The sequence below is a fragment of the Hemiscyllium ocellatum genome, chromosome 23 (assembly GCF_020745735.1).
Source record: "Hemiscyllium ocellatum isolate sHemOce1 chromosome 23, sHemOce1.pat.X.cur, whole genome shotgun sequence".
NCBI classification, from domain to species: domain Eukaryota; kingdom Metazoa; phylum Chordata; class Chondrichthyes; order Orectolobiformes; family Hemiscylliidae; genus Hemiscyllium; species Hemiscyllium ocellatum.
The window spans coordinates 5,240,650-5,255,829 of NC_083423.1; the positions used below are offsets into that span (position 1 = coordinate 5,240,650).

A 15,180-nucleotide genomic window follows, 5' to 3' on the forward strand; every position below is an offset into this window, starting at 1 on the left:
CAAGTGCCATTTTCCTACTTTCACCCCATCATCTTTGATCCTTATAGCCATAAGAACTCTTATCTCCTTGAAAATGTTCAATATTTTGGCCTCAAGTGCTTTCTATTGCAGAGAATTCCATAGGCTCACCATCTCTCAGTCCTAAATGACATCCTTGTCCCCTTTGATACCTGGTTGTGGACTCCCTTGTCATCAGGAACTTCTTTCCTGCATTTACCTTGTCTAGTCCTGTCATAATTCTACAGGTTTCTGTTGGATTCCCCCTTCATCTAAACTCCTGTGAATATAGTCCTAATCAATTCAGTCTTTCTTCATATTGTCAGTCCTGGGATCGGTCAATTAAAGTCCATTCAGATGGAGTCTTCTCCAGAAGGTGGTGATTTCTATTTTTGTTGAAACTAAAAGTCCTAAAATATATTCTTTAAATTTGTCAGAGTTTCTTTTAATATTTTTTGTTATCAATAACTTTGAAATATGTTTCAAAATCATGATTTCTTCTTTTTCATGCTTTTTTTTCTCTTTTTATGAGTCACTTTTGTGCCCTTTTTTTTCATGCCTGTTTCTCTCGCACTTTCTCCAATCTTGCATAAGGAATCAGAAATGGACAAGGTTCTCGAGCTGCCACTTCAAATGGGAGTATAACCTTCACACAAGTAGATGCTTTCAGAAGTTGGTCGTTGGGGGGGGGAAACATACAAAGGAAGGAAAATTGTTTTGTAGCAATCATTTAAAGCCGCTCCATCCATCTATGTAGTGATGTGTGAAGTAAAATGTCAGCATGTATAGAGAAAATGGAAGTTAATTTATGGTTTTTCATTTTGTGGCTTGGAAATGTTTGCTTATACTCACAGCCACAAAATAAATTATAAGATGGAACCAAACATATGTCAATAAATGTGTGGAAAGCCGTTTTTTCCAAAATTGAACATTATTCATTTGGCTGTAGGATACCACTTGTGTTTGGAATGTGTTGCCATTGACACTGTCCTCCTTAGAGCTGTATAACATTTTTATTTAGTTTTTTAAAAAAAATTATGTTGGTCAATTGGAAAGATTTTTCTCTACTTTTTTGTTTCTGTGGATCAGCTGTATTGAAAATTTAGTTCTGAATTTTAAGTAAGTGTATAGATTTAGTTTTCTAATGGGAAGACACTTTGAAAGTGTTAAGTGCAATATTTGTGATTGGCAATTTATAATTTCATAAGTTATGCTCTGAAGAGGTCAAATAATGCGGTAAATTCAGGACATTCAGTTAATTGAATCTACTTCAATATTGTAAGGCCAACTGGCTAGGAGGCATCGAGTACCATTCTACATAGGGGATTAAAAACGTTCTTTAGTTCAGTCAACAATAGATTAGCTTTTCCAACAATTTCTGTTTTTGCAATAATAGTTGTGCTAGATTAGCACTTTCATGCCTATTTGTGAACTGGATTTGAGTGAAAGAAAATAGAAATGCTGGAAGTACTCAGGTCAGGCAGCGTATTTGAAGAGGCAAACAGAGTTAACAGGACCATGAGTTTTCATTAGAATGGACTTGAAAAATTAATTCTGTTTTTCTCTCCACAGTTGCTACTTGACCTGCAGAGCAATTCCAGCATTTTTATTTTACTCATTCACAGAACATGGGTCTTGCAGGATGGTAAATGGCTTGGAGGGAAGCTTGTAGGTGGTGTTCCCGTTTGTCTGCGAACCTTTTCCTCTAGATCGAAGTGGTCACTGATTTGGAAGGTGCTGTCTAAGGAGTTTTGGTGACTTTGCGCAGTACATCATGCAATTTGTACAAACTGCTGCACTGAGCATCCATGGTCAAGTTGATTAAATGTTTGTAGATGTGGTGCTGCGAGTAGGCTGTGTTAGACACCTTAGTAACAACCACTGCTTTCATTGGATACCAAGTCAGAATCTTGCACAATTCCTGTTGTGATTGGAGAGACCTGAATTTGTTCTTGCAATAATGGCGTTCTATGATGCGTTGCAGACGTGAGAAGATACAAACCTTGGCTACCACATCAGTCGAAGATGTTGTAGAGCAGTAAAGAACATTTTTTTTTACACTTATCAGTGTTTATCAGTAGCTTAGTACTGAACAATAGTCATTTATAGTTAGTAACAGTAACTTGCTTGCACGCCACAAATTCCATTTTTTCCTGTGTGCACTGTCATGTGTTGAACCAGACTGTTCGCACCCTTAGTGTCCTGTTTTGTTTTGTGATTGACAATCAGAATCTTATCTCCATCTATCAATTTCTAAACTTTGTGTACATACCTTTTTGCTTCTGAACTTGATTAATCCAGTGCATTTGATAAATATAAGCACATCCAAAACTGTTCTGTGAATCTCTGTATTTGCACAAAGTCTTGTTCACCCATGACTGTTCTGGTTGCTGACTTACACTGGTTCGCTTTCTAGGAACATTTAGATTTTTTTGAAACTTTAACATTATCATCTTTTGTCTTTAAGTCTCACGTGGCTTTGTCCAGCCTTGCAACCATCCCATTACCACAACCCTGGACCACCTCTAATTCTGATCTGTTAATTGATCTACCCTTGGTGCTCTGCATTTCTACCTTTCTTCTTTCAATTTATCCCTTAAAATCCATCTGTTTAATGAAACGTTTGGTCACCTGGTCTCAAATAAGACCATAAGATGTAGGAATAGAAGTAGGCTTTTGAATCAAACAAGAATGCTCCACCATTCAGTGAGATCATGATCTGATAATCCTCACTCCACTGTCCTGAATTTTCCCTTTAACCTTTGATAGCCTTGCTGATTAAAAATCTTCTGTCTCAGCTCAACAACCAGTCTCAACTGCCTGCTGTGGTAAAGAATTCCACAGATTCAAGAATCTGAGAGAACAATTTTTTTCTCATGTGTTTGAAATGAAAGATCCTTATTCTGAGATAATGCCTTCTGGTCCTTGTCTCTCACATAGTGAAACATCCTTTGTGAAGCTCGGTACAAGCTGGAAGAACAACACCTCATTTTCCATTTACGGACCCCTGAACAATATTGAGGTCAGTAAGTTTAGGGCCTGAACTCTCCCATGGTCTAGCCCCCAACCCCCCACACCAGGGCTCATTATCATATAATCTGCCATTGCACACCACCTACGGTTAGCAATTAATTGTTTTCATTAATAGCTATTCACTCTCCTAGACAAATTGTTATTCCACACCTTTGTCCAACTGTTCTTTTTCTTTGGGTTATATCCCCACCTATCACTTACTCCCCCACCCCTTGCTCATATATAATCTCAGACACTGTGCATTCTCAATTTATTAAGTTGCCTAATGTGTGGCCACTTTTTTTTTGTTTTCTTCCCTTTTATAAATAAAGATGTTCCATCGTCAATTTTCCAATTCAGCGACTTTGCAGAATCTAGGATTCTTGGAAGATTACTGCAGCGCATCCAGTATCTTTGTAGATACTTCCTTCAATATTCTAGAATATGTCCTCAGGTCCAAGGGACTTGCCAGTCTTTAGCTTTGTTTGTTTTTTTCCACATTTATTCCCTAGTGATAGTTACTTTATTACTTTCTTTTTGCCCCTTGATTATTTAATAATTTTGGAATGCTATTAGTGTATTTTACGGTGAAGACCGATGCAAAGTATTTATTCAGCTGTTCTGCCATATCCTGGTTTTCCATTATTATTTCCCTAGCCTCATTTTCTTAGGGGCCTATATTCACTTTGGCTTCTCTCTTCCTTTTTTTTATATATTGAAAGAAGCTCTTGCTATCTGACTTGATATTACTTGCTCTTTGTATGGTTCTGTTTCAAATTCTGTTTGCTTATGTTGCTGCATAATCTTTGAATCTTTTCCTACTGTAAGGGATCTGTACAAATGCATGATTTGGAGGTGCTGGTGTTGGACTGGGGTGGACAAAGGTAAAAATCACACAACATGAGGTTATAGTCCAACAGCTTTAGTTGGAGGCACTAGCTTTCAAAGCAGTGCTGCTTCAGGCAGTCATGGAGCAGAATCGTGTGACACAATTTATAGCAACAGGGTTGCAGTGTCATGGAATGTAATCGTAAACAAATTTAGCTTGGGTCTTTCATCTTTTTAGAGTGATCGTTAGTTTCGGTTCCTTCATATGTAAATCCCAGAACATTTTTAAAATTACATTCTCAAGGTAGCTTTTAACAACAGGTGCCATCTCAGCTCAGATAATGTATTGAAGGTGTGAGGTTACAGTCTGTCTATGTCCCTATGTTAGGTCAGACTGATTGATTCTATTTCTAAAGTGGGATTAACAGAATTTTACATATAATTCTGCAAATACACATTCACCCTACAAACTTGTGTGTGTGCAGGGGAGACTGTGTGTGCATGTGGTGATGAATGTCTGAGCAAGTATGTGTGTGTGTGTAGTGAATTGAAGTCTGAGAGGGTGCTTGTGTGGGGCGTGTATGTGTGAGCGTATGAGAGAGCTTGTGTATAAGAGAGAGGCTTTGCGTGTATGTGTGTGTGTGTGTGTGTGTGTGTGTGTGCATATGTATGCGTTTTTGTGTGTGTGTGTGTGTATATAGTGCAATGGAGTGTTCCTTCCCAGCTGGTGATTGTTGTGCAGTGTCCATTCATCTGTTGCCACAGCCTCTGCTCTGTCTCGCCAATGTGCTATGCCTCAGGGCATTCTTGCCTCCAGCGTATGAGATGGACAAAGGCTGAGTCACATGAGTACATGCCACATACATGGTGAGTTCTGGTCTGACATGTAATGGTGGTATTCATGTAAGTACTGGACAATGTAGGGTGCCCTATCGATTGCAGCTCGTGTCTGTCTCCTGAGGAGATCATTACGGTTTCTTGCTGTGTCATGTCATAATTGGCAGTCGATGAGTTGAGCATCATACCCTGTTCTTATGAGGACATCCTTGAGTTCTTTCAAGTGTCTGTCATGTTCCTCCTCATCTGAACAGATCCTGTATGCATAGGGCTTGTCCGTAGGGGATGGCTGTTTTAATGTGTTTAGGGTGGAAGCGAGAGAGGTGCGGCATAATGAGGTTCTCTACACCAGCATCCCCCACAATGATGGCATCATGGCAACAGCCTCAGTACTCAATACCAACAATTAACAATTCAACCGCTTCATCCTTGACCACAACATTTTCATCTTTGACAGCTAGTTCTTCATCCAGATTCCAGGAACCGCAATGGTGACCAAATTTGCACCCCAATATGTCAATATTTTCATGCACAGGTTTGAACAAGACTACTCCTCTTCGCAGGACCTCCACCCAAAACTATGCACCAGATAGGTTGACAATATTTTCTTTCTCTGGACCCATGGCGAGGAGTCACTGAAACAACTACACAAGGATATCAATGCGTTTCATCCCGCCATCAAACTCACCACGGACTACTCTTTTGTATCGGTCTCGTTCTTGGACACGTGCACCTCCATCAAGGATGGGCACTTCAGCACCTCACTCTACCACAAACCCACTGATAACCTCACAATGCCGCACTTCTCTCGCTTCCACCCTAAGCAAGTTAAAACAGCCATCCCTTACGGACAAGCCCTACACGTACACAGGATCTGTTCAGATGAGGAGCAACGTGGTGGACACTTGAAAGTATTCAAAGATGCCTCATAAGAATGGAGTACAATGCTCAACTCATCGACTGCTAATTATGACGTGCCACAGCAAGAAACCATAATGACCTCTTCAGGAGACCGGCACGACCTACAACTAACAGGGGACCCTTCGTTGTTCAGTACTTCCTGGGAGCTGAGAAACGTATGCCATGTTCTTCGCAGCCTGCAGCACATTATCAATCAGGATGAGCACCTATCAAAGACCCTTCCCATGCCTCCACTTCTTGCCTTTAAACAACCACTGAACTTGAAACAGATTATTGTTCGCAGCAAACTGTCTGGCTTTCACAACAACGCGATACAACCCTGTCCTAGCAGGCACTGCAAGACGTATCAGAGTGTCATCATGGATATCTCCATTACACATCAGGTTGCAATCCACCATGTATGTGGTAGGTGCTCATGTGACTTGGCCAGCGTTGTCTATCTCATACACTGCAGTCCAGGATGCCCTGAGCATGGTGCATTGGCGAGACCAAGCAAAGGCTGTGGCAATGGATGAATGGACACCGTACAACAATCAACAGCCAGGAGTGTTCCTTCCCAGTTGGGGAACACTTCAGTCTGGGACATTTGGTCTTGAACCTTTGGGTGACCATCCTCCAAAGCGGACTCTGGGGCAGGCAACAACACAAAGTGGCTGAGCAGAGGCTGATAGCCAAGTTCTGTACCCATGGCGATGGCCTCAACAAGGGCCTTGGGTTCATGTCACACAATAGGTGACCCCATTGCACTGTACACTCTACGCGTGCACATGCAAATCCCCCCTCATACGCTCATGCATGCACCGTCTTGCAGACCTATATGCCGTTACTTTCTCACTCTCACTCTCACTCTCACACACACACATTATATGGCGTTTTTGAGCAAATTAAGTCAAATTCTGTGAATCCCACTTTAGAAATAGAATCAGTCTGACCTAACTTTGGGATACTGACAGACTTTAACTTCACCCCTTCAATTTATTATCTGAGCTGAGATGACACCTATTGTTAAAAGCTACCTGGAGAATGTAATTTTTAAAATGTTCTGGGATTTACAGATGACGAAACCGAAGCTAGCACATCACTCTAAAAGGTGAAAGACTCGAGATCAATTTGTTTACTGTTACATTCTATTTCACTGCAATCCTGTTGCTATAAATTGTGTTGTCTGAATTTGCTCCATGACCACCTGAAGAAGAAGCAGCACTTCAAAAGCTAGTGCCTCCAAGTAAACCTGTTGGACTATAACCTGGTGTTGTGATTTTTAACTTTATACAAATGCACATTGTTCCTGTCTTCTGATATTAAATGCAGATCAGAGGACTGAAGACGTTGCACAGTTTTCATTAGCAGTGGCAATCAACTTTTTAAAAATTAACTGCTTCTAAATGCTAGAATATTGCTACTTTTTCTTTCTCTCCACTGAAAATCTTCAGCAGAGGAAATCAATTCTGTTAAATGGTAATGATTTATTAATTGTAGTCTATTGGAACTTTTGTTTTCTTAAGCATTATTGATAGCCCATTTTGTTCAGCCGATGAGTTCTTGGCAACTGATCTTCAGAAAGTTTATCCATGGGGCTGACATACCTTACATTTTATTATACTTATTTTAATTGCTGGAAATTCTAATATTAGTAATCCTCAAGCACCATGTTTAATTTTACTTTTGATCCTGTTTAGTTGATTCTTCATTCCAGGTCTTTAGATTTGTGGTGTGATTTATTTTAATCTTTGTATTTCAATAATTAAAGGAAATGTTTCTAACTAATGTTTTCCACTTATTATCCTGGATTCCTTTTGAAAATTAACCTGGTTCCATGCAAAGTATTGACAAAATGACATAGTTTGGAATTTTTGTTAACATTATCCAGTGGTGAGTGCCTGTTATCCTCTGGGTTTCTTCCGTATGTTGGATAAACTGTAGCCTTGTGCTTTTCATGCCTACACGTGTTGTTATGAGCTAACTAACTTAAACAATTTCCTAACTTGCTTTCAAAAAAAAACAAATCATGCACCTTTTAAAATTATCCAGTTATGGGACAAAAATGTGTGAAAATTGCAATACTGCTTTGTGAGCAGTATTCCTTATTTATTAATGGAGCCAAATTGCATTTCAAGTATGCTGCTCGGTATATTATTTTCTGTCAGATAATGCCATTTGTAGTGTCTGTTATCAATCAGAGGAGCTACATCAGCAGGTAGCTCAGTCAGTTTTTGGATTCTTGAACAGATTATTTAATGCTGATCAGGATCAAAATAAATCTTTTATCTTGAACCAAAGTCAGAATTATTTCTTTGAATTAAGTGTAGTTAGTGTTTTGTATTTTTGGGAATATAAAATTGGGAACAAGAAAATTAACTGCAAAAAATGTGAGTGCTGTGAGATAGATATATGTTTCCACCTTGGGCGGTATCAAAACCAAGCACTTTGAAACCTAGCGATTCAAAATTATACATAGTAAAGCCACATCCTCTCTAGTATGCTTCTCTATAGTTGCTTGATAGTACAGATATGCAGACCAAGCTTTTCATCTTGCCCCCATCAGCAATGTTACGAAGAGTGCCAGATTTCAAAAGCAGCAACAATTCACATGATTTGAGCAACTTAATGCAAGTTGGTTTACAGTGTGGGCTCTGATCCAGGTACATAGAGATTGTGCCCAGAGCAGTCACCCCAAACCTTCTGTTGAAATTCATTTCAAGAAAGCGTGTCCACTCTGGTCAAAATGTGCCATAGGCTGTGCACCCAGAAACAAAGTCACCCAGCTGAAAAGGTGTAATACCCTGGACCAATTCCTTTTGTCGCAAGAACTGAGAATGTGCTCATGAATACATGCAACTTCTCACAAGGGCAAGTAAGCCATGTTGTGAGGCCAACTAAATTTTAAATTTGTTTTTAGTGTAATTCTAGGCATATACTCAGAATTGTTGAAATAGGTGCTGCTTAATCACAGAATCCTGGATTTTACAAGCATTGACTGTTTGGTTGAATACAGTTCATAAATTTGGATGCTGCCAACAATCCAGATGCTCTAACAGTATACCATGTTACTAGTTTCTGTGGTAGACCAAATGACAGTTTTGGCTAGACAGCAGCATCCTTAGAATACGAGTTGTTGCATAGTAGTGAGTGAAACACCTGTTGGTCAGTTTTAAGATATCTTGTCCTAATTTAAAGTAGACTGGGTACCTTTTTAGGAAAAAGTGCATTGGCTGTAGGCTTGTATGACTTTTTGCAGAGTGATACTCAACTCAAATTTGATCTGAAAGGAGGTGCACATAATCCTGCAAAATACTTTTGATACTAATGACTCAGGCACTGTTGATGGGTTGCTAATAAGGCCAAGCTTATAGTGCACGGACTGAGGACTATTGTGATAGTGATCCTACCTCTGGGTCAGAAGGCCTAGGTTTAAATCCCATGTGCTCCAGAGGTGCTTACGACATCTGAATAGGTTAATTGTAAATGAGCTATGGTGTGTGGACCTGTAAGAATCCCAATACATATTGACCAATGTAAGTAAGCTTGCAGTCGACAATTATAGAGAACTTATTAGAGGATTTCTCAGCTAGTGCATCAAATGAAAAGAGTTTGCTGGAATATTCTTCAAAAGTGCATTAGTAAGTAAGATCCTAATGTCTGCAAGGAAATCTTTCTGTAGCTGCAGATTCTAATATAGTACATGAATTATCTATGTACAGAAATACGCAAGGATTAGGTGATGAGGCTTCACCTACACAGGAGAATTATTCTTGGATTTTTCTGTTAAACATTCTGAGTAACTGTCAAGGTGGGTAATTTGGAACTGTTCAAAGTCTTTGACCTCTACCTTAGAATCAGTAACTTGTGACTCTTTGAGAGTTCTTGTAAGTTCAAACTTCCTGGGCATGTCCCACAAAGACCGTGCATCATTACTTCCAAGGGGCCCCAAACTATCTGGAGACCAGAAGATTAATGTATGTTGCTGACTAGGAAACTCGTTTCATTTTGTGAAATTAGTCATTGTGCTTTGTATCATGGTAAAGAAAGCAACAAAAATTGCACCAATAACTATTTAATTAACTAAGTGTTAACTCATTAACTTGTGAAGTTAGTCATTTTGGCAGGAACAATAAACACATTATTACTTAAATGGAGAATGATTGCGGAATTCAGCAGTGCGGAGGGATTTTGGTATTCCAGTGTACAAATCATTTTTAAAAAATACACTTGCAGCACAGATTCAGACACTAAAAGTTAGGAGCAATTCAACACATCAGGCCTGAAGACTAATGGAATGCTATCCTTTATTACAAGAAGAATTGAACAGAAAAGCAAGAATGTTATGGTTCAGTTGTACAAAGCATTGATGAGGGTCCATCTCTGATACCATGTTTAGTTTTGGGCTCTTCGTACAATACATAGGAGGCAGTTGAGAGATTTGAAAGATTGATATCTGGATTGCTCTATGAGGATAGCTTGAACAGGCTGATTTTGTTTCCACTGGCATTTCAAAGAATGAGAGTTAATTTAATTGAGTATAAAATTCTGAATGGTCTTGCTAGGTGGACACGGACAGGACCTTTGCTCTGTGGGTCAGTTCAGACCAAAGAAGGCACAGTTTAAAAATTAGGAATCACTTGGAATATTTTTGAGAGTTTTACAGCATTGGAATTCTGCCTCAGAAGGCAGCAAACATTTGTATGGTTTTAAGACAAAGGTAGGTAAATTCTTGTTAGGTAGGTAACAAGGAGCTATAGGAGATGGGTGGGAATTTAGAATTTGAAATGCAAACAGATCTGCCATGATCATCATAAATGGCCTCAAGAAGAATGCTATTTCGTATGTTTGTGTTATTGCTGGCTTTCAAGTTTATTCTTTAGAATGGGAACAATTGCAGTTTGATTGCCCAGACTTTGCAAACAGTATCTGCAAATGCAGTTGCACATTTTGCATTTGACATGTACACCAGAATTCTTTTTTTAAAAAAACACTCCCAGCTTTAAAGAAAACTACACTTTTGCATGAACATGAGATTCCTGTGATTAGACTAAATGTTGAGCCCAGTAGCATGACTGAGTTCTAAGTGACAATAGTGATTGTTGTAGTGTTAATTAAGCAAATTAACGATTACCATTGATTTTAATGGGATGTAGCCTATTATTATTAATTGTTTTGATGGCAAAGTGGTGCAGAAGAAATTATGATGTGGCATATGATTTTCTGAGACTTCTGCAGCATAAACAGGTGCTTTTGACTTGGGTGTACCATTACTAATATACTGACATTGCTATAACATCTAACATTACTATAATTCTCAAGGAAATTCTACGTCCGAGTGTCTTTTCTTACCATGTGTAAATACTTGGATGTGTAGACTGGGTGTTGTGTAACCAGAGAGGATTAATTAGCAGCATTGTGGTGAAAGATCCTTTAGTGAAGAATGACCATAATATCGTAGAATTCTTCATTAAGATGGTGAGTGACACAATTAAATCTGAAATTAGGGTCTTGAACTTAAAGAAAGCTAACTTTGATATGAGGCATGCATTGGCTAGGAAAAATTGGCCAAGGATACTTAAGGAGTTGACGTTGGATAAGCAATGGTAGACATTTGAAGAACATGGGGCTGAACGTCAACAATTGTACATCCCTGTCTGGTGTAAGAGTAAGACAGAAGGTGGCTCAACCATGGCTAACAAAGGAAATCAGGAACGGTGTTAAAGCCAAAAAGGAGGTATATAGATTGGCCAGGAAATGCAGCAAACCTGAGGACTGGGGGAAATTTACAATTCAGCAGAACAGGACAAAGGGTTTAATTCAGAAGGGGAAAATAGAATATGAAAATAAGCTTGCAGAAAACATAAAAATTAACTGTAAAAGCTTCTATAGATATGTGAAGAGAAAAAGACTGGTAAAGACAAACATAGGTGCCTTGCAGTTAGAATCAGGTGAATTCATAATGGATAGCAAAGAGATGGCAGACTAGTTGAACAAATACTTTGGATCTGCCTTCACTAAGGAGGGCACAAGTAATGCTAGGAGACAAACAGTCAAGCACGAAGGAGAAATGAAGAAAATCCTTTTTGGTCAAGAAATGGTATTGGGGATATTGATGGATTTAAAACCTGATAAGACCCCAGGAGTTTGTTCTGCATCCCAGAGTACTTAAGGAAGCAACCCTAGAAATAGAGGATGCTTTAGTGATCACTTTGCCAGCGTTCTGTACAATGTGGAAGAGTTCCAATGGACTGGAGTTAGCTAATGTAACTCCACTCTTTAAAAAAGGAGGGAGAAAGAAAACGGGAAATTAAGGGCCGATCAGCCTGGCATCGGTGTTGGGCAAAATGCTGGCCTCAATTCTTAAGCATGTAATAACTGAACATTTTGAAAGTGGTGACATAATTGATCCTAGACAGCACAGATTCGCTGAAGGGAAATCATATTTGACCAGTCTTCTGGAATTTTTTGAGGATGTAACCAGTTGAGTAGTCAGTGGTGAATCAGTAGATGTTGTGTACCCAAGGAATCAATTCATAATTTACTTTAATACGTGTACTATATTTGTATCTGATGTGGTGATTCTTTTCACCAATCTGTCTTGCACTCTGCCCTGGTTCAGTAGTTACTGCATGTCCAGTGAACAAGATAGTATTAGATTACCTACATATTGTGGTTCTGTTCGCCGAGCTGGAAGTTTTTGCTGCAAACGTTTCGTTCCCTGGCTAGGGAACATCATCAGTGCTATTGGAGCCTCCTGTGAAGCGCTGCTTTGATGTTTCTTCCGGTATTTATAGTGGTTTGTTCTTGCCGCTTCCGGGTGTCAGTTTCAGCTGTAGTGGTTTGTATATGGTGTCCAGGTCCATGTGTCTGTTAATGGAGTTTGTGGATGAATGCCATGCCTCTAGGAATTCCCTGGCTGTTCTCTGTCTGGCTTGTCCTATGATGGTAGTGTTTTCCCAGTCAAATTCATGTTCCTGGTTGTCTGAGTGTATGGCTACTAGGGATAGCTGGTCGTGTCGTTTTGTGGCTAGCTGATGTTCATGGATGCGGATTGTTAGCTGTCTTCCTGTTTGTCCTATATAGTGTTTTGTGCAGTCCTTGCATGGTATTTTGTAAACTACGTTAGTTTGGCTCGTGCTGGCTATTGGGTCCATTGTCCTAGTGAGTTGTTGGAAGTTGGCTTGTGTGCTGTTATGATTCCTAAGGGTCGCAGTAGTCTGGCTGTCAGTTCTGAGACGCTCCTGACGTATGGTAGTATGGCTAGTCCTTTTGGTTGTGGCATGTCCTCGTTCCGTGGTCTATCTCTTAGGCATCTGGTGATAAAGTTGCGTGGGTATCCATTTTTGGCGAATACCTTGTATAGGTGTTCCTCTTCCTCTTTTTGCAGTTCTGGTGTACTGCAGTGTGTTGTGGCTCTTTTGAATAGTGTCCTGATGCAGCTTCGTTTGTGTGTGTTGGGGTGGTTACTTTCATAGTTTAGGACTTGGTCCGTGTGTGTTGGTTTCCTGTGTACCCTTGTGGTGAATTCTCCGTTGGGTGTTCTCTCTACTAACACGTCTAGGAATGGGAGTTGGCTATCCTTTTCCTCTTCTCTCGTGAATTGTATTCCTGTGAGTGTGGTGTTGATGATTCGGTGTGTTTTTTCTATTTCTGTGTTTTTGATGATTACAAAGGTGTCATCGATGTATCTGATCCAGAGTTTGGGTTGGATTTGTGGTAGGGCTGTATGTTCTAACCTTTGCATAACTGCCTCTGCTATGAGTCCCGAGATTGGTGATCCCATGGGTGTTCCGTTGATTTGTTCGTATATCTGATTGTTGAATGTAAAGTGTGTGGTGAGGCACAAGTCCAGTAGTTTAAGTATGCCATCCTTGTTGATAGGTTCTGCCTCCTGTGTTCTGTTATGTATGTCCAGTAGGTTGGCTATTGATTCTCTGGCTAGGGTTTTGTCAATTGATGTGAACAGTGCCGTCACGTCGAATGATACCATGGTTTCTTCTTTGTCTATGTGTGTATTCCTGATGATGTCCAAGAATTCCTGTGTTGATTGTATGGAGTGTTTGGATCCGCTGACTAGGTGTTTCAGTTTTTGTTGTAGTTCTTTGGCCAGTTTGTATGCTGGTGTCCCTGGTAGTGATACTATGGAACGAGGACATGCCACAACCAAAAGGACTAGCCACACTACCATACATCAGGAGTGTCTCAGAACTGACAGCCAGACTACTGCGACCCTTAGGAATCATAACAGCACACAAGCCAACTTCCACACTCAGACAACTCACTAGAACAAAGGACCCAATAGCCAGCACGAGCCAAACTAACGTAGTTTACAAAATACCATGCAAGGACTGCACAAAACACTAGGACAAACAGGAAGACAGCTAACAATCCGCATCCATGAACATCAGCTAGCCACAAAACGACACGACCAGCTATCCCTAGTAGCCATACACTCAGACAACCAGGAACATGAATTTGACTGGGAAAACACTACCATCATAGGACAAGCCAGACAGAGAACAGCCAGGGAATTCCTAGAGGCATGGCATTCATCCACAAACTCCATTAACAGACACATGGACCTGGACCCCATATACAAACCATTACAGCTGAAACTGACACCCGGAAGCGGCAAGAACATCCATCAACAGACGCAGCGACCTGGACCCCACATACAAACTACTACAGCTGAAACTGACACCCGGAAGCGGCAAGAACAAACCACTATAAATACCGGAAGAAATATCAAAGCAGCGCTTCACAGGAGGCTCCAATAGCACTGATGATGTTCCCTAGCCAGGGAACGAAACGTTTGCAGCAAAAACTTCCAGCTCGGCGAACAGAACCACAACAATGGACACCCGAGCTACAAATATTCAACCAGACTTTAGATTACCTACAAAATCTTGATAAATGGAAAAGATTAATTTTAGCTTTCATTCGAATTAAAACCTCTTGTCTAAAAATTATTATACTAATGGATTATTTTGAAGTTAGTAATGTGATTAGTAATATGTTGGTCTCAAATTTTAAACTTTAAGGTATTATTAGAAATGATTTATAGGCTTGCATTTTTTGTTCATGCATATTACAATTTGCCTACTCTTAATTGACTAATTTCTTGGCTGAAGAGTGGGAGAATGTCCAGGTTCTAATCCTATCAGTTTTATTCAAATTTATTACCAATTTATAGATTACACTCTTTCTCCCAATTGTTGGGGTTTACTTTGCACCAGTGATGACAAGACCTAATATTCACCAAGAAGGATGCTTACTCTTTTTGATGTTAAATCATTGGCATTTTGCAGCATCAAACTGCTTTGTGACCTTTCTTCCGTTGCATATTGAAAACCTTGTTTTATGAATAAAATGTGGTCAATTTATTATTTAAATGCTGTTGAGTAACCACCTCTAATGCTGTCCTTCCTTAGATATACACCAGTTGCAAATGGATCTTGATGGAAAAAGATTTGAACTGTACATTTTAAGTAAATTCCTACTTCATCCCATCTTAAAGGATTTCCAATTTTGATTTTATGTTTAGTTTCTCAGCATTATTGGTATTTAACTAAAACAAATTAATTTTTTGTGCTCATTCAATGT

The 15,180-nt window shown here is 39.6% G+C and overlaps 1 protein-coding gene across 2 annotated transcripts in view; it reads left to right on the forward strand.

The window, feature by feature from the left end:
* The window catches only part of sephs1 (selenophosphate synthetase 1), a 59,660-nt gene that overhangs the window by 8,519 nt on the left and 35,961 nt on the right, over positions 1–15,180 (forward strand). The gene's annotated exons all lie outside the window — the stretch shown is intronic.